This window comes from Hirundo rustica, chromosome 3, assembly GCF_015227805.2.
Source record: "Hirundo rustica isolate bHirRus1 chromosome 3, bHirRus1.pri.v3, whole genome shotgun sequence".
In the NCBI taxonomy this organism is placed as follows: domain Eukaryota; kingdom Metazoa; phylum Chordata; class Aves; order Passeriformes; family Hirundinidae; genus Hirundo; species Hirundo rustica.
The window spans coordinates 25,940,300-25,959,739 of NC_053452.1; the positions used below are offsets into that span (position 1 = coordinate 25,940,300).

The window sequence follows — 19,440 nt, forward strand, 5'->3', positions numbered from 1 at the left end:
TGCAATTGGGACTCGCAAATGCTTGTGGGAACAAATTGTTTGCATTTGGAGAATAATAGTATTTAAAATACCTCCATTTGATAAAATTTTTTGATGTGGGGTTTATTTGTTTGTTTGGTTTGTGTTTTCTCCCCAGAATAGCATGTATGTCTATTGCACAAAGTAAAGCTATTGTGAATTTGCCAAGGCTTTAAATACTCTCCTAGAAGGCAGCGTTCTCCTAACAAAATTAAGGAAATATGGATGGTGATGCGCTCTGGTTGGAAAAAATATAGCTTTTTGTGATTAAGCTATCATCACGAGAGAGGATGTTAGGTGAGGTCATACCCAGCTCCAGAGTGAACTGCTGATTTCAATGATGTAGGCTGATGGAAAAAAAAGTAGGAACTATCAGACTTGATAAGTTTGTTTCAAAGCCATTGCAGTTCTTGGGAAGATAAAAAGAGAATGGTCTAGACAAATCAGCAGTGGTCTGAAATCAGAAGGTGGAGCTGAAATACAGGCACAATTTTCTGCCTAAAATGAAGGGGAGTACAAAATAAGAAATAGGAGATGCAGAACAACAGTGATAACAGTGCTATGAAACAACAGTATTGTAAAAAAGACCTGGTACTTACGCTAGATGGTAAAACATGGTAAATGCAAATGGTAAAGACACAAAAAAGTGAAATGAGAAATTGATTAGCCCTCTTCTTCTGGTGGTGACTATGAAATCTCCTCTGAAAATTGTACTTTCAGAAATGTAGGCCAATTGACAACAGTCCAGAGAAGAACTTCAGAAATGAACACTTCAGAAAATATGAGTCACAAGGACAGACTGAAACTTAGAAAGGATTAAGACTAAACAAGTTGCCAGGGATGAATTAGTATTCTGCCTAAATAAGAACTGGGGTCGATAGGTTCTTCTAAGTCCTGCACTTCAGCGCTGTTAGTTTTGCATTCAGTACTAGATGTACTCTTGGCAGTAGCTACTTGAATAGGATGAATGACTATGCAAAAAGAGAGAGGACCAGAGACAAAGCAATCACTACTGATTTTGTTGTGCGGCCTTGAGTAAGAATTGGTTACAAACATCATTTTTCTTATCTTCTTGGGTACTGAGGGAATTTCCAAACCTCTCTAAATAAGCAATGGTAATGCTATGTCTCTTAGATCTGGTAGTTGTTTTAATAAAATAGCAACTTGAAAACACAGAGACACTGTGCAGGAAATGCCCCTAAAATGGCTGCTACCACTGGTTTCCTCAACCACCACCACTTGCTTGTTTCTGCCCACAAAAATTTTGGAGTGCACCATGTTAAAGATATCCAGCTGGTCCCATGCAAGCACTCTGTTCAAGTCTGGAAATTCCTAATGTTGGGAAAGTCACGGGAGAATATTTTTCTCTGTGTCTTTTGAGGTAATGTACATACCGTTTTCATAAGATGAAAAAGGGAAAAATGAAATTTGTCCCAATGCAGAGGTTTCCATCAGAGAGGCTTCCATAACTGTTCCCAAAACAAGTTAAAACAATGAGAATGAAGATTTCCTCCCATCTGGCTTACAGCTTGAGCTAGACTCCTGCTGGTTTTCTGGATCCATACATAATTATTGTTTTGACCTTAATTTTTAAGGAACTTACTTCCTTTGCTGATGCACTGAGAAAGTGTAAAAAAACAGTGCAGAAATTGGGTAAAAAGCAGAAAAAAAATTTAAAACTTCTAAATTTAAAACTTCTAAGTAAAACATTATGGAGTATCAGTACTTTTTGTATTCTGAGACAAGATTTTTGTAGACTGGAATAGGGATTTCCTGAAATGTTCCTGGGATGTAATTTTGCTGGCTTTTAGTGCTTAGAATAAATACCACATCACTGAGCTGCAGAAGTGTAGCTCTAGTTCTCAAGGTGTGTGTGGTTGAGAGTTGCGTGAGAATTCATCTGTTTGTCAAGAAATGTGGAAAGAAGTTGTAGTACTTCTGTAGTACAGAACTATAGTCCAGTTTCCATGCCAAAAAGGCTTGTTTTTCACCTGTCCAAAGACTTTATTTTTTTTTTTTTTCTTAATTACTCTTAAGGATGTGGGCAGAACTTTGGAGGAATCCAAAGTCTCAGTTGTTAAGAAGGTATTGTTTATTTCTGCATTGTTCATTTAATTCTGGGATCATGGATTTTTCACATGAACCAGTCTATAGAATTAACTACCAAGTAACTTAAAAACACTTAACTTCTGAGAAATATTTTAATAATGCAAGTTATGGTGAAACCAGAAGTAATACCTCGTGCCATCAAATTTTATTTTACATCAGTGATGATATCTAGAGATGTCAGAATCTGTTATGACATCTGACTAAAATGAATATCCTATTGCATGGGTGGCTATTATAACATCCCATCAAACATGCTGTGGGCTGCCAAACTCACATGCTTCAGGAGAAGAGAAGGAAAACTACTTCTATATTTCTGATGGTAATGAAACTCTCTTGAAAATCAGAGAGTTGCTGTTGCTGCATTTCATGTACTGGAAAAAGTAAATAGAAATTGTCAGAAGCTTTTGGAGCTCTCAAACCCATCTCATTGAAAAGGGTGATGTGAGGATATGGTGACCTACCCTTAAGACGACTTCTCTGGGCCTCAGTGAAAACCCGTTGCTGGCTAGTGGAGGCTGTGAATACTCTTGTCTAATTAGGCACCAGTTTTGCCCACAGATGGAGAGTCAGGCATCCAAGGAGCCAGCAAGCTGAATGGGAAATGCTTGTGCTGCTTTCCTTAGACAGAACTAGGATGTTTCATTCTACATGGCATGGTCTTCCACCATCTCAGCTCTTCATGGCTGCCCTCTGACTGAGGATCCAACAGCCTCTGAGGAAGCAGAAAGATAAGGTTTTTTTTCCTTTATTGGAAGCAAAAATTAGTAAATTAGTTACAGTTTTTCAGCTTTGTTTTCAGTCTCGCAAATTCTTGGAACCTAAGCCACCCAAGCGGGGATGGCCATGCTTATGCCACATGACTCTTGATGTCTTGGTGTGGCCCCTCTCAGTGTAGGTGGTCTGCCTCTGGCCGTTCCTTAAAAGAGCTGACACAGATGTCCAGAACAAGTCAAAGGAACGGGACTCAGCTAGAGAAATTTTCCCTGTCCAAAAAAATACTGTACTTCAGGAGGTTTGACTCAGTATTTCTGGCCAAAGCCACTGAAGTCTGTGGCAGCATTATGTTGAACAGCAGCTAGCAGGGCATTAAATGCCTGGAGGGATGGTCTTTGAGCAGTAGCCCTAAGCAGCTGCAGTTGTGTGTAACCTCAGCTGCCTGTTTCCCTTTATTGGGCTACCCAAGTGTGTGAGAGGATCCTAGTTTCTAAAAGTTGCCTCTTTTGTTGCAGCACTAATTCTCTAGACTCATGTCATCGGAGTTCCCTAATAATTTTTGACCTATTGCTAATATTTTCCATGATTCAGGCTTCCTCCTACTACATGGAATGAATATCAAGATAAGCCTAAGATATAACATCAATGTGATTCATTTATATAGTGTGTTACTTGTGTAGCCTAAATGGGTGATATTTCTGCCTGTAATAATTTTTTTGTGGGATTTTCCCCCCCACTGTATCCTTAATGTGTGATATACAAATTGGATTAGTTTTTCATCCTGCCTCTCTGCAGCATAGGGTGGAGGAGTTGAATATACTTTGTATACATTTTTACTGTTTATTAAACAGGCTCACTTAGTGGCATTTTAAGGAAGCTTTTTATTTCTTGGTGAGGAAGTGCTTGATACCATACAGTCAGATCTAAAAAAATCCACGTGTGGAGCCCTGGGAATTCACCTGTTGCAACTGTGTGCTAAAGCTCTAGATACTTGGTGTTCTTGCCAGATACTGACAATCACTCTGTGCCATGGATGCTACCAGAGAACTGTTCTGTAAATCAGGATCATTGCAGTCATATACTGACATGTGAAGCACACAGGCTTGCACATAAATAATCACTTTGCATGAGATTGTCAATATAGTCTCCTGAAATATTTTTATTTTAGTAATCTTTACTGTTCTTTAGAGAATGTTTGAGGTTTTCTCATAGAAATAATTTCCCATCTTTCCTCCTACTGTTTGCACATACTTGTGTGAGTGCTAAAGACATTGGAATTGAAACGCATTGGAATTTTTGTTTTGTTTTAAATACTCTGCAGGAGCATGAGGAAATTCCCAAATCATTTCAAACCCCTCTTTAAGCTGAAGTGTGTAGGCTTTCCCTTACTGGGATTACTTTAACAGACCTGAAATTAAGTGAGGTGCTGCAGCAATGTATCAGAAACAGCTACACACGGTTTTAACAATCAGTGTTTTTCAGAGGAGTTGAGGAGTTTTTTTCAGGGATTTTAATATCCTTTGGGTTTAATAATAATACTGTGTTTGGTTATAACCTAAATACTTTCAATGTACGTGCTACTTTAGGAACTGCTTAGTAAAATTGGTCTGTAAAGTAAATGTAAAAAAGTGACATTTTCTTAGGGTTTTGATTGTAAGTTCTAGCTCTTGTACTGTTCAATATTGCCTTTTTTCATCTACAAAATTTACTTTGGATTTTTTTTTCTGACAAATTCTGCTTCTGAATTTTCTACACATTTGTCTTGCATTTGTCCTTTTGAAAGACTTCTTTTCAACACAATCCTCTCTTGATTCTCTGGAAATCAACCAGTCTACATCCATTTACATACTAGTTCCATATCCAAGTGCTACCTGATTTTCATCATGACGCTGGGCATCCTGCATTTTTGACCTAGTTTCTCAAATTGGTATTAAAGCTGTGTTTGCAAAGCCTGTTCCTGTAAAAATGGAGAAGCTAAACTCTCCATATTTGTCGTGCAGTGTAAACAAACATTTTTCTGCCTAGGTGGTATGTTTGTTCTCTCTTGGTAAATAGCTGCTCTGTCAATGACTGCCAAAAGAGACAAACATGTGTCTCTTGTTTCCAGTGGCAGGAGTTCTCTCCTTTCTGTCTGTCCTTCTTGCAACCTGAATTCTGGCTTAAAACTTTTAAGTGCAGTAATTTCTGCATTAAAACTGAGAGCTCTTAATTTAGGGGATAACATTCATTGTGGGCCATCGTGGCTAAAGAGGATATAAAGTCGTCCTCATCTCATTGCTGTGTTTGGCTGTGTAGTTTATTTGGTATGCAACCCAATCTAATGTGCTCATAACGCTTTTGTTTAGGCTCTAGAATTCCCTGTACTAAACACCTTGTTTACTCTGTGTGAACATTTCAAACATTTGAGGTGAGACTTGTTTGGAGATCTGTGCTCATCTGGCACGTTGCAGTTCTCAGAACACGTCTCTAATGCAAAATGCTGTAGGCACATTTGCTGATTTAATTGCTGTCTGATATGTTATTAAGTTCCATATAGCTATTACTGAAAACAGACTGCAGATCATTCTTAAGCAGTGGAATTAATAAAACTACAAAGAATTTTTATGGCTTTAGATTAAAGTTACCTTGAGGCTATTCAGTTTTATTCCCCCATTTTCCTTCTCCCTCTGTCTTATCTTTGTGACTCATTTTTCTATGAATTTTTGGCTCCTTTTATTTGTACTTTTGAATATAAGCATATGTACAAATGCTTAGTTCATTGAAAGTTTTCACAGTATTCAAGACTGGGAAACTGGATGAAGAATGAAAGAACAAAATTCAGTTTTGGCAGTAATTTTGTTTTAATGATAGTGTTTATGTTTGTTCTTTCACCACTTTGGGAATCGCACGTTGTGATTTATGTCTAAACCTTGCAGGCCTCATTTTCTAGACCAAGACACAAATGTTTGTAAACAGAGATACCCTAGAGAGGAAACTGCACCAAATACGGTCAAGGTTATGGATCTCTTTAGCCAAAATACCTGGTGTGAATAGCTTAAAGGTTTGGAGGAAACACAGTGCTTACCTTTTGGTGGCAGCATATCTCTGATAGCAAGGTGTCTCTTCAGTTTGATTTGAATCATTGATCTTTTTGTAAATACTTGGCAAAGGCAAACCAACGAAAAGAGAGTTATCCTGAACGAGAAATGATGGTGGAGAGACAGCCCAGGAGTGAACAGTGCTAAGGAGGCACTGCCACTGGGCAGTAAAGTTAATCATTTTGAGGCCAGTTATAAAGTACTGGCAGAAAAGCAGGAGACAGGTCTCCTGTTAACAAGCAAGAGAAACCTGAAATGCAGGATGTGCCAGACACTGGAATGGGAAAATTTTCACAACATTGCTGGTTTGAGCACTGACTTTCTGAAGTTTATGCCCTTTCATTCTCTGGCTTCGATTGCTCTCTAAGCTACCTCTGCAAAATGGATTCAGTGCTACCATGTATTGTCTAGTACTGGTGACACAATAGGTATATGCAAGAATTAAATGTGAGCTGGAATTGAATTTTCAGGAAGCTTTTCTGCAGAAATGCAGACACAGCCTATTTGCTACCAAATGCTTGCAGACAGTTATGCCTGGATAATCTGCACTTGCCACCTTGATGTTGATCAATGTTTGCCACCCAGGTCTGTGGGAACATCCGATGTTATGATTTAATCAGCACAAGAGTGAGGTAATCAACTTGCAGAACATGTTTTATTTAGTAGAATGACTGTTATAAAAGATAAGTTCAGGATCCAAATAACCCCCAAAAGTTGCCGTAAAATTACTTCCACCTCATGGACGTGGAGAATGGATGCAATTTCAGCTTTGTGCAACCCTTGCTTATTGACTGTGCCAAATTTCACTCCTACCATTTTTAAAAAAAACAGAATTAACTAGGAAGAAATCAGTCTTTCCTTAGCAAAATATGATTTTTACCTTCTTTCTGCTAAATTTTATTCAAGTTGTACCTTTAATACCAAGGTTTTCAACTCAGGACTTGTTACTTTGAAGAGAAAGGCGTCTCCTTAGAAAACTACAAGTAGAATTGTGATTGTGATAGTAGAAGGGAGAGATTTTCTTGTGTTGGAGACTATGCAGAAAGTAAACTGTGTTGACCTCCCTCTGTGAAAAATATTGTACAACTAAAGTTTGAGTTTAGATTGTCTTCAGAAACAAGGGCAGACCTGCATTGGCTGGAACAGGTTTCCCAGAGAAGAGGCTGAGTCACTATCCCTGGAGGTATTTAAGAGCTGTGTAGATGTGGTGCTTAGGGACATGGTTTAGTGGTGGATTTGGCAGTGCTGGGTTAGAAGTTGGACTCCATCATCTTGGAGAACTTTTCCAACATAAATAATTTTGTGATTCAGATGTAACATGGTTGTGGAGCAGTGAAAAAGGCGGTAAAGGGAAAATGGTGGCTCATGGATACCTTGAGTATCTGCGCCAAGCTACCAGCAATCTTTGTCAAGACCGAGCACTCAGCAGCTTTTATTTGGAGCCAACTAAACTTTCTTTTGGTTCATGCCAACTATTCCAGCCTAGGAGACTTGGAATAAGCAGGCAGAAATCTGAGAATTTGAGACATACCTTAACTAGATCCTCTTTCCCATGCCTTTCCCTGCAGCTTTTGTATGAAGTTTGCAGGAGGTTCTGAAACAATTTGGTATGATTAGAGTGTATAATTGTTGCAGTGTTCTCAGGACAACACAATCTCCTTCTCATGGCCTGGCTGGATGTGTGATATGGTGGAAAAGCTGATAAAATTGAGCTGAAAATGGGGACTGGTTTTTCTAAGCAAATTAGAAAGGCTTTTTCAAACACAGAAATGTTTCAGTGGTTATAATGGGAGATAACCAAAAGTTATTCAAAATCCAAGTTTTGTGCTTGCCCGCTCTCCTCTGAAAATGTGAGTTTTGATTGGAACATTTAGCAATATCACTGTTAAGCACTATAATATGAATAATTTTTATCCTCATCCTTTTTTATGTGGACATGATCATTAGCTGGTATAAGTCTCTCAAAATGAAACAGTCATCCTTTCTGCAGAACTGATCACAGTAATTAATTTCCTTTGATGAAGTTGATGGTATGATATCACCAGGTAAGAATTTCCATGAAGACTTCAAGATCTAGAAGTTGGAGTTGGGATTTGTATTGCTTTCCTCCCTGAACTAATAGAGATGGGGTTTTTTTTGGTTGGGGTTTTTTTTTTTTTGTTTTTTTTTTTTTTTTTTTTTTTTTTTCTTTTTTTTTTTTTTTTTCTTTTTAGAGAGGGATATGGTATGAGGAAACAGATAATGTACAAAGTTTTTGACAGAAAATTCAATTTGAAAGTTGTCATTTTCCAGCTATAATCCATAGGAAATTTTCCTTTACATCTGGATTTGTCCTAGTTAGTTTAATAAAGCTTTGATTTGGGTTTGCTGTGGTGTAACAGTGCAAAGACTTTGTGAAAGCCTATCCAATCCCACTGCACATTTGCTTTGCACAGGTTTGTCAGGGGTGAACTCCAAGGTTTTCACTTGTACTTTGCTGAGGAGATTTATTCCTAGAGGTCCCACTGGGAACTGAATACCAACTAATAGCAACTGTGACTCCTGACTCAGGAGTGTGGAAGATGCTGGAGAGGCATCCTCAGGAAATGCAGACTCTTCTCTAAGGAGCTATGGGCATTCTGTTGATCTTGAGTAGATGGTGGAGACCTTCATTAGGCATAGATCCTTTGATGCTTGGTAGTACATTTGTAGACTATTGGGTGGCAGCTGGTACCCACCCTAGGGTGTATTCTAGTACTACTTGATATAGTAATCAATTATTCTAGGTGTCTAAGAGGAGGATGAATTGGAAAAAGTTATCCATGGGGATCACTTTTTGTTGTGTTGTCTTGAATGTGGTAGGATGATATATACAGAAAATACAAAAGCAGAGTTGAAAGTCAGAGGAAGAGGGGATGACATGAAGCAGGGATGGGACTACAGGAGACAGGCACTGCACCATCCTGAAAGGTAGGAAGAGCAGAGGAGATTTGTTATTTCAGCAGGGATATTAAAAGAAAAAAGTGAAACAGAAAAGTGGGAAAGGAATGGCTGCATACAGGAAGCTGAGAAAGCACTAAAATATGTGAAAAGGATTCAGTGAAATAGAAATAGATTCTTCAAGAACTAGTTGAAAGGTTTGAGACTGAATCAATATTTTTCCTTAAAATTCTGGTGAGATTAATTTTGGCTTAAATGTAGGAATTACTTTTTGCAAGGGAGGAGGTGACAGATGGACCCAGAGAGGGTCTTGACTTTCATGTCTGTACAGAATCTCTTTTCTATTTGTGTTTGTTGAAAGCGTTAAAAAATACCTCTGGCAGTTTTTCCATTTCCTTTGGCCTTCATGTCTAAAGAAATATTCAAACTGGGAAAGGGGATGGGAAGCTGAGCCAGGTGGCAAGCCTATTTATCACCTAGTCGGTGGTGGAAAATATTGAATGATCAAATGAAAGTGTTTTAAAATAACATGAACACAGAGACAGAAAAAAAAACTGCCAAGGAAAGGAATTTATGTTAGAAGAAAACTTGCGCTTTTCTTGTCCAATTGTAACAGGAGACTTCAATGTTCAGTGGAAGGTAGTGTTTGTACCATCTGCAGCCATAGATTTTTTTATTGTTGTTTTTTAGAGTAGTTAGAAATACATAAAGAAATGCTTTTATCTGAAAGGCATTGATTTTGGATAACTGTATGAAAAATACCTCTTGAATGACTATGTATGTGAGGATACCTGTGCACAATAGGTCAAAGTCTCTAAATTTGATTCTAAAGAAGAAAAAAAAAAATTTTTGCCATTTTTGTAAAGAAAAAAGATTTCTGCAAGTTATTGAATAAGCTGTGGTTTGGCAGTTCTGACAATTTCAGAATGTAAACAAACAAACAAAAAAACCCAAACAAACAAAAACAAAAAAACCCCAACAACAACAACAAAACAAAAACAGGAGAAAAAATTTGTTTTTGAAATAAAAAACTTTCAGATCTTCAGAACTGTAGCTGTGTGTGGCATGTCAGCTACAAATCTTTATAAGCGTGCACTGTTTTAGGGGGTGTGGTTAGTTTTTTATTATAACCCTTTGCCTATCCCTTATTTTTCACAATCTGAAAAAGATCATGTGGTAGCAAAACTTACCTCTCACCTTTCTATTATATGTCTACTTTGTATTCATGAACTGGAGTACAGTGTCTGCTAATAAAAACTACAGTGTTTTAAAACCATTCTGGGTTCAAAATGTATCTGCTGGGAGCCTCTAATATTTTTGCTGACAGCTGATATGTTTAATTATTTTTACTGCATTCAACTAAATTTAAAGGATTTAGCTAACCATGAATTTTTGTTATTTTCTGCTCAGGGATCCCTTTCCTAAAACCCAGACACCTTAATCAAAATCATGCGGCACATGGGAGCCATGTAACAGCAGGATTTAAAAATCAATTTATTGCTTTGTATTCCTACAAATATAAAACTTTGAATGAATTAAATTATTTTTATAGGTAGGCCAAAAAAAACAGACCCCAAGAAATGCTGCAAGATTTAAGGTAGTTGTCTGAAAGATGGGAGCTATACTAGGAACATTCTGCCATAGGCAAAACAGGGCTTTAAGGTGTAAGATTTCTAATTTAGAGAAGGCACAGCCTAGAAGATACTGTGTACTACCTAAAGTCTGTATTAATTAGGTCCAAGCCATTTAATTTGTGGTTTGGTGTCTTAAAAACAAAATATAGTAATTAATTGGCTGACCAGCATGGAAATGTGTGAGGAGAAATTAAGTACTTCAAAAATCTTGGAGTAAAGGAAAGGAAATATTTTTAAATCACAGATTTGGGTTGATACCTTCTATATAAAGCAAAAACCTGATTTGTTTCACTCTTTTTTTAAAGAAAAAAGGCACTTTGACCAAGCTGTTTTGCCAAAAATATTTGGAAGATTTCTTCCTCCATCCAGCCCCCTGTCCTAATTGTGAATTGCAAATGTAGCTCAAGCTGCAAAAGCTTTAAAGACAACTTAAAAGAACTGTTCTCCATCCAATTTTCAGAATAAATAATGTTCCATTTTTAGCATCACTGTCTAACAGTTTGTCAAACACATGAAATACTGTTATATTAGCATTTATCCATTGTACAGATGCCATTCATCAGCCAGCACTATTTGCAAACAAGTAATTTTAACAGATTTTTAAAATCCAAACTGCTTAAATTAAAACCATGTTTCTTTTGTGTAGCAGATGCTATGTTAAGAGATTTGTTTTCCCTGCAAATGAGCTCTTGGGAGCATGAACTGTCCTAGCAAGTATTGCACAAAGTTGCCCTGCTTGGTGACAGGGTTCTTGGGTGCTGCTCTAGTGCAAAAATCAATGGTGAGCTAGAAATATTCTGACATGCATTTAGAGGAGGAAACTCTTTCTAAAGTTAAAGGTTCTAGTGTAAAAGTATCTGTGGTCTTTGGGAAGCAAAGAGATTAGGAATTAACTTTATCCAAATAGCCTTTACTGGTTTTAAAGTCCAGTGCTGCATATACATTCCAAATCTGGAGTTTAACAACTGTAACTGAGCTTGAACTCAAATGATTGAACCGATTCAATTGTTTTATTTTAAGTAGCTTTTGAAAATCTCCCTGCTTGAATGCTGGCTTACTCTTCAGCAACCTGAGGTTCGGTCTTAGAAAGTTCTCAGCCTTGTATCCCAAATGTATTTTTAAATTACATGCTGTGTTTAATGAAAAGCAGAGAGTTGATTGGAACAAGTAATATAGGAAATTAGTTTTCTACATGTATGAGGGAGAGATTTATAGCTCCTGTAGTATATTTTGTGCCTTTGTAGGCTGGAAGGCAGCACCCTGTGGCATGGGAAAGTAGGCATGAAAGAACCTTTTAGATGATAAAGGAAAAAGCAAAGAGCTTTCTTGTCCCAGACTTTGTGGGTTTGGATCCTGGCGCAGTTGTATTTGATGGAATTAGTGGGGAGTGGTTTAAAAAAACTGGTCATTTTCACAATGACTCAATATGCATAGCAATATGTTATATATAAACATATTGTTTGGTACCAAAAGAGTGAATTTTATTTTGTGGTTCAAGTAGTACTAAATTCATATGATTTTCTAGAAGTAAATTACCTTGATACCAACTTTACCATCTACATATTAATGAACCAGCTCTGTATCTTCTTCATTAACAGCTGACATCTTTAATTTCTTTACACAGAAAGCTTCTTAGATACCCTCTTGCTCCATCCAAGTGATACAAAGCACAACAGCAAGAAGTTGGCCTACCACAATAAAAAAACCTTATGATCCGTATTGTAGATTAATTAATTTTTATTCCAACAAGGAAACTTTGATTTTCATTTTTTAATGAATTTTCACCCTAAAAATCTTGACTATTATGAACTGAACGGTGTCAGCTTTAAAGGCACTCTTTCTAAAAATCTGCAGAATCACAAAGACTACTCTGGAACTTTCCTCCAGAAGCTTCCATCTTTACCAGTCCCTGTAATGTAGCCGTGATGTAAAAGTAGACAAATTGAAAGTTAGGTTCACCTCTTTGGACCTGTAAAGTATCCTGCAGACACATTTTGTGTGTGTTTTTTGACTGAATTTCCGTTGAGAAAAAATTAAGTAATTGATTCCATCAGATGGATTCTAAAACACACCACTCTTGATAAAATTGCATCTATGCATGCTTAATGGCTACCTAAACAAAGTTTGAATGCTGGGGCTAAATCCCATAAACACAGGTGTTAAACTGTCTGACCCTTTTTTGAACTGCAGTGTCAGATCCCACATAACATAATTAGTTTATCCCCTTGTGTCTAAGATACTCTGTAGTAAACAGAGTATTTTTATGTTTTGGAGAGCTTAGATTACAAATGAAAACTTCTGAATCTGGTAGATTTGATTAATTGAAGTGAAACAATTAGTGTGGCTAAAAATGTTCTTTTAGCATTTTGGGAAGTCTTACTGATTCTGTATGTAAAACCAATTGTTTAAACTGCAGGGTCAGAGCCGCCGCCATATAATTGGTTTATCCTCTTGTGTCTAGGATGCTCTGTAGTGAACAGACTGTTCTTATGTCCTGGAAAGCTTTAGCTTGGCCACTGCTCTTCTTGGTTGCTCTTCAGCAACTGTTGTGATGGGAAGCATAATCACTGTTCATTCTCTGTTAACACTGAATGGGCTGGTAATATTGTACAACTTCATAAACATTTTCTCAGGCTGAAGAGAGCTCAAGTCTGTGTAATCGATTCTTGTTGGTAAGTAGTTCCAAGCAGTTGGTTGTGCAGGTAGCCCTCCTCTGTATATTTGCTAGCTCTATGAGACCTGCTGTGGAAAGGAACAATCCAAGGACATGTTTTCCTGGTGTAATTGCAAAATACCATCACTCTCCTATTGCCATAGTGCGATAGCAAGTAAGATATCTAAACTGAATTTTTCTTATTAGGACATGATGTTAAAAAATCATTTCGATAGCTCAGACTATTGAACTTAAGTTTAAATGAAACCCATTAAAATTTAACATGATCCTATGGTTGAAAATGTTTTCTGGGGTAATTCAGGAAATTAGTTTCAAATTCTGAAGTAATCTGTGCCTCAAATTAAGTCATCTGCTCCTTTATCCCTAACTCCCATAAACGGTTCATGCACAACTATTTCTTCCAGGATGCGTGCACGCATGAAGCTAGGCTTAGGAACCTATGTTAAAATTTGTGCAATCTATTCTGGAGATCCATTCTTGACACATTTAATACATAAAAAAATAGTCTGGGAGGAAAAAAACTTATAATGAAGTTTTTCTCAGTGTGATTTTTTAAATTAATTACAAGACTTTACAGAATCTGCAAATAAACTTGAAATATATCGTAAAGCCTTCTATCAGTAAACATTTATTAATAAAAAAGGGAAATTAGAAAGTTATGTATTCCGTATTTATATATAGCCAACACTTGGGACAGCCTGAAAAGGTTTTGCAACTAAGCAGATTTTTATGCATGAGGGGTTTTGTCATCCCCTCTCAAATTAGCTTTAATTGCTCATTACTCATCTTGCCTATGCACTACACTGGGGGTGACAAGCCTAATAATTCTTCATATGTATAATGTAAGGTGATCGAAGAGATGTTTTCCTTCTACCACTACTCTACAAATAGGGGAAGTGGGTTAGGGACTCTCAAAGCAACAGCACAATCTTGTGACCGCAGAGTTGGTTTGTATTCAGTTTAACTGGATAGAAAAGCTAAGAAGTGTATCTTGGGCCATACTCATCTTAAAATTGTGCCATTTGTCTCATCTTCAAAGAAAACTTAAATGTTGGAAAAGTTAACAGCGAGGAATTTATTCAAGTATAGCATGTATAAGGAACAGGATGTAACTGATGCTTTATGTTTCAGTCCTTTATGTTGTTGCCATTGATTCTACAAACTTTCCTTTATGCATTAGAATTAAGTATTTTATCCCAAATTTGGAAAAGATCTGTGTTCTCTGAAATCAGTCTGAGCAGACTTCGCAGACTAACTTTGTGCCAGATGTTGGTGTGCTGAGGTGGAATTCTGTTTCCATTGAAGTTGATGGGTATTTAAGTTAGCACTTCCCAATAAAGGGGGACTGGATGTAACTCTAGTTTGACTTTAAATATGATAAGTATTTCTAATAGATCTTCTAAAGATCTATTCAGTAGATCTTCAGTACTGCAAAATCAACTTATGTTCTTTATTTCCTGCTCCGTTTAAGACAATGAATGCCTCATACTGTCAGGATTCGGTTCCCAGAGGATATATTCTCTCCCTCATACCTAACACCAATAATATACGGGTGCCCTGTGATGGAGATGGTGGAGAGCTAAGCAGCGTTTTGTTGATTCTGCAGTTTTTTGCAGCTCTGGTAATGCTGCTATGTTTTGGAACAAACAAGACTTTGCAAAGGACTGGTGGACTTCTTTTAACTTTGTAGAAAGTTAATGGGAGTGGTTCAAGTTGGCTGGGCTCTCCCTTGAATTGGTTTACAGGATAGGCAACTCCAGAGAACAGTTCATCTGGTAAATCGATGATTGTGTAAGACAGGAAAAACTCTCAACTTCAAAACATTCTTATTAACCAGAATTAATAATTCTACTTTCTGTGTTCATATTATCATGGATCCAATTCCCATCCTGTTGGGGATGGGAAGCATGACAGCATTTCCTTCTGGGAAGTATGTATAATTTATTTTTTGTATAATTTAAATATAATTGTCATTAGAGGGATGCAATAATTTCACAGTAATAGCTGTAGGAAATTCCTTCAGTGTTTTCATATGTGTTGTAGGACTACAATGCACGTGTTTGATTACAAAACATTTTAAGAAGCTTACCTTCTGAAAACTTTTCAAAATGGTTCCAAATAGATTCCTTGTAAGCCAAGCTGATGAAGATTAAAATCAATTTTCATATATAGCCAGTAATCTCTTCTTCTGGCCAAGAGACTTACTTGGTTTGTATTACTTAAATTTGGAAAATAGGAAAATGTAATGGATTGTGTCCATAAAGAAATGACACATGCACTTCAAGCTCACAATAAGATGCTGTGACTTTTTTTTTATTTGCAGATATCCTGTTTTCCTCGGTTTACAAAGACAACTCAGTGTCGAGGGAACTGAAGACTGGGGTGTGCTAGTCTAACACAAATTTAGCTGAAGCCAAGAATGCCCTGGTTTGGCTCTGGAAGGAGTGCTAAGCAGCCAAGGACATTTGGAAAGCCAAATCTAAACCAGTACGGTGAGTTTCCTATGTTGTACTGGATACAGCCATAATTATATAGGAGAATTTTATTCTATCCTGTCTTCGTATCTTGTTTTAACAGAGGATATCATGCCTTCTGTGTGCCAGAGCAGCATGACAATATCTTCATGACTGACAGAAACTATATGTTCTCCTTTCATAGGAACAGCTTTAATTTCTTGTCACTAGTTCCCTGACTTTAGACAAAATTGACTGTATGGCTCTAGTTTGCTCTGGTCAGGATGTGGGGAAAGCTAAATCCAACATACAGACTGACCTAAAATGTTATATTGGCACTGAGAGATTCAGTAAGACATTTATTTTGCAACGTAAGTAGAAACCAAGGTAGTGATTAAAAAATAAAAATAAATTGCAACAATTGTTTATATACTAGTGTAATAACTGAGAAGACCTGGATTTCTTCAGAGTATTCTTATTTACCCCTGATACCGTGCTTCAGTAATACCTTTCAATAGACCCTTCCTCTAAAGCTGTTTTCATAGAAAATGTCCTGCTACATACTTGTTAGAACAACCTCTGACTTTTTGATGTTATATTCTGTAGATTCTGTAGCACTTTGAAAAGTCTTTATATATCAAAAGCAGAATAAAATGCCATAGTCTGAATGAAATATAAGATTTCCTAAGTGATATAATTATTTGATACACTTTCTCTTCTGATGTTCCTTGTTTTCATGAATGCACAAATATTCATGCGGAAACAAGTCCTTAGCTTATTCATATATATCCCTGGTTTACGTTTTCACCAAACTAATTATCCCATCTAATTCCAATTATTTTCAACTTGTTGTCTAGAAGATCCATTTGCTCTTACTAATTTAAAGCCTTCTGTTCTTCTCTTTCCTGTTTTTCTCTCTTCTTGCTTGTTATGCCAGAATTAAAAACATCTGGATTAAAAATGATGAGGTTTTGATAACAAGTCTCTTTTTCATTTTTCTTGTAAAATGCCACAGCATCCTTTCTATACTTAGCATTCAAAAAAACACTGAGATGTATTGAAAGTTTTCCCAAGAAACCAGCTTTTAATAGAAAAACACTCTTTTGATCAAGTTTGGGTAGTTGGTTTTTTTTGTTTGTTTGTTTTTATTAAGAAACTTTTTACTTTATTTGGAGACTTAGCTTTTCATTGCATCTTATGGAAAGAAAACTGGATTTTTTTTTCTTTTTTTTGAGTTTCAGCATCTGAGGTGGAAAAAATTTTAAAAATGTATGTGTTTTAATCACTGCAATTGGAATTAATATGGTGCTCTGCTTGCATGTATTTTGTCAGCAAATCTTGAAGGGCCAAATGTACACACGTACACAAAAAAAGGTGAAACAAAAGGCCTGAAAAGAAGATGGAAAACACCTATGCACTGATAGCATGCATTAGCAAATCATTCTTTATTCAGCTGCAGCAAAAAGCTGTGCAGAAATTTTGCATGTTCCTACATACTAGGAAGCAAATTCCATGCTACCAAAACAAGGTTATGACAGAAAGAACATGAATACAAATACAGCAGTCTGGCCTAGGATCTTTTTTTCTGAATTTATTTCTTGCCAATTTATCTCTGCTGGGACCTGCCCAAAAAAAAAAGGACAAAGAGTGTAGACCAGGGAATGAGTTTATCATTAGGTCCAGTGCTACCACTTAAAAATGGATTATGTACGTGAGTGACCTCAATCTTATGATACAATTTTCAAGAGTGAGATTGGAAATTCAAGTCAGTGCAAATGCTGTTCAAGCTGGAACAGTAGCTATTGCAAAAATAAAATGGGTAAAACCAGGTATGAATGGCAGACTTGGTGAGTTTGCAATTTGCTTACTGACTATCATGCGCTCAAATCTAAGGGAAGTTGTTTTTCAGAAGTTGCTTAATTACTGATTCAGTCGGAATCACTGAAGCATAGCACTTAGTGATTCTGAAAATCTGATTTTCAACATAGGGTTCTGTGTCTTCACAAGTTTTCTCTGTTCTGCTATTGGACTGGAATGCAACTCCAGAACTGAGTTTCCTGCACATTCTGGGACAGTTTAATTACAGCCTGAATGTTACAAAGTCAGACGTGGTGTGTAATTAGGGTATTTGTTACAAGATAAAGTTTTCATCTCTGATGTTGACTCATGAATGTTAAAATAAATAATATATGACCAGGAGTAGTATCCATTCATATCACATGCATTCCTTTTAGTTTGTACTAAACTGTTGCAGAACTGCAGGACTAAAAAATGTCTGTGACTCTGCCAGGGAGTGACTGCCTGAATTTCCACTGGAAATTCCAGTAAGCATTAGCACTTAATTACCGTGCTGTACCTTAGAGGCAGGAATTAAGTGGTGTGCAGTGTAACTACGGCCTCCTGCTTTCTGCTTGTCTTAATGTGTCACACTGCAGCTGAAGTCAGGGGTAGAGCTCCCTTGTTGATAATCTGTGCTTGGCAGGATCTGCAAGTACATCATAAATAACTCCCAATTATGTAACATAAATTACTCCTGCTTTCCCAAGAGGATAATTGCATATTAATACATGCTCATTAATAAGTATTGCAGGTACCGAAAACAACCTAATTTCCTTTCCTTGTTTATAAAGCTAGACTTAACTCTTTTTGGAAATATTCTACATACACAGAAGCTTATTCTGCCTTGACATAGTAATTCTCATAGACAACAGACATAAAAGTGTCTGTCTTGCTTAAAATTTCAGTCTAGTTCTTGAGCTCTGACCTCATGGGCATACAAGGTCAACTTTCAGGATTTTGGCACTCACCATGGGGCTGTGTAGTGAATGTTTAGACCCTCAGAACGTGTCTGGATTAGGTTTTGCTCACATGAAAGTCAAAGAGGCAAACAGCTTCTTCCATTTGACTCCTCACAGGCAGAGTTGTACTGCTTTCAATTAGCACTCTCCCCTTGTCCGCCCACCCAAACCTCCTGGAGACCAGGAATGGGGTAGCCAGGAACAGGAATTTTCATATAGCACAGTATCAAATTGATTCCAGGCTTTGCAGCCATTTTCCAACACAAATTTGTCATGAAGTCTTAATTTAAAATACCTGATATATTTATTTTCTGTATCTTTGCTGCTACCACCTTTTAAATATGTATTGGTTTGGTCACGTACAAGGGTGAAAGATTGCTTGCTTTCATAGCATGTAATAGAAAGTAAGCTTAAGATGACAAATGTTGCGGTGCTTCTTTCCAGAGCTCAAGCTCATGTAATTACTTTGAACAGGATAATCATCTGTTAATGTGCCATGATGAGAAATTCAAGTAACATATTTTGCAGTTTGTGCTTGTGTGTGTAAATTCTATATCCATGTGAAGTCCTAGAAATTGAACTAATGGGTTCCCACTGTGAGATTTTATTCAATGTACTCTTAACACATGTAAATGCTTTGTCTGGCGATCATGCCAATCACCATGGAATAACGTGCAATGAGCAGGAAACAATTTTGTGGTAACTGCAGCCCACAGTGGTTTGATGAAAAGTCCTAGTCAGAAATTGCTTTCACGTCAGAAAACTCTGTATCATCAGAAATTCCTTAAATGTCAGCAAGGGTGTAGTCCTTACATAAATCTTTGAATACTCTGGGGTTATTTTTACTTGTCTTCCTTTTGTGTCTTTTTTTTTTTTTTTTCTTTTCAATCAGATATGTGAACAACTAAGTGTATAAATATTATGCAGATTTCTGTACTAATAGGGAATAAGTCTTATTCACTGGTTTATTTAAGCTTTTTGTTTCTTTTGAAAGTAATAAGTTTTTTTGATGAAGAACTGGCACTTCAAGAATTGAAGTGAAAA

The 19,440-nt window shown here is 36.9% G+C and overlaps 1 long non-coding RNA gene across 2 annotated transcripts in view; it reads left to right on the forward strand.

Moving 5' to 3' along the window:
• The window catches only part of LOC120751317 (uncharacterized), a 154,296-nt gene that overhangs the window by 64,538 nt on the left and 70,318 nt on the right, over window positions 1–19,440 (forward strand). For both annotated transcript variants that reach the window (XR_005700381.2, XR_005700382.2), the window contains exon 2: window positions 15,469–15,637. This is a non-coding gene — a long non-coding RNA (uncharacterized LOC120751317). The remainder of the gene's footprint in view (window positions 1–15,468; window positions 15,638–19,440) is intronic.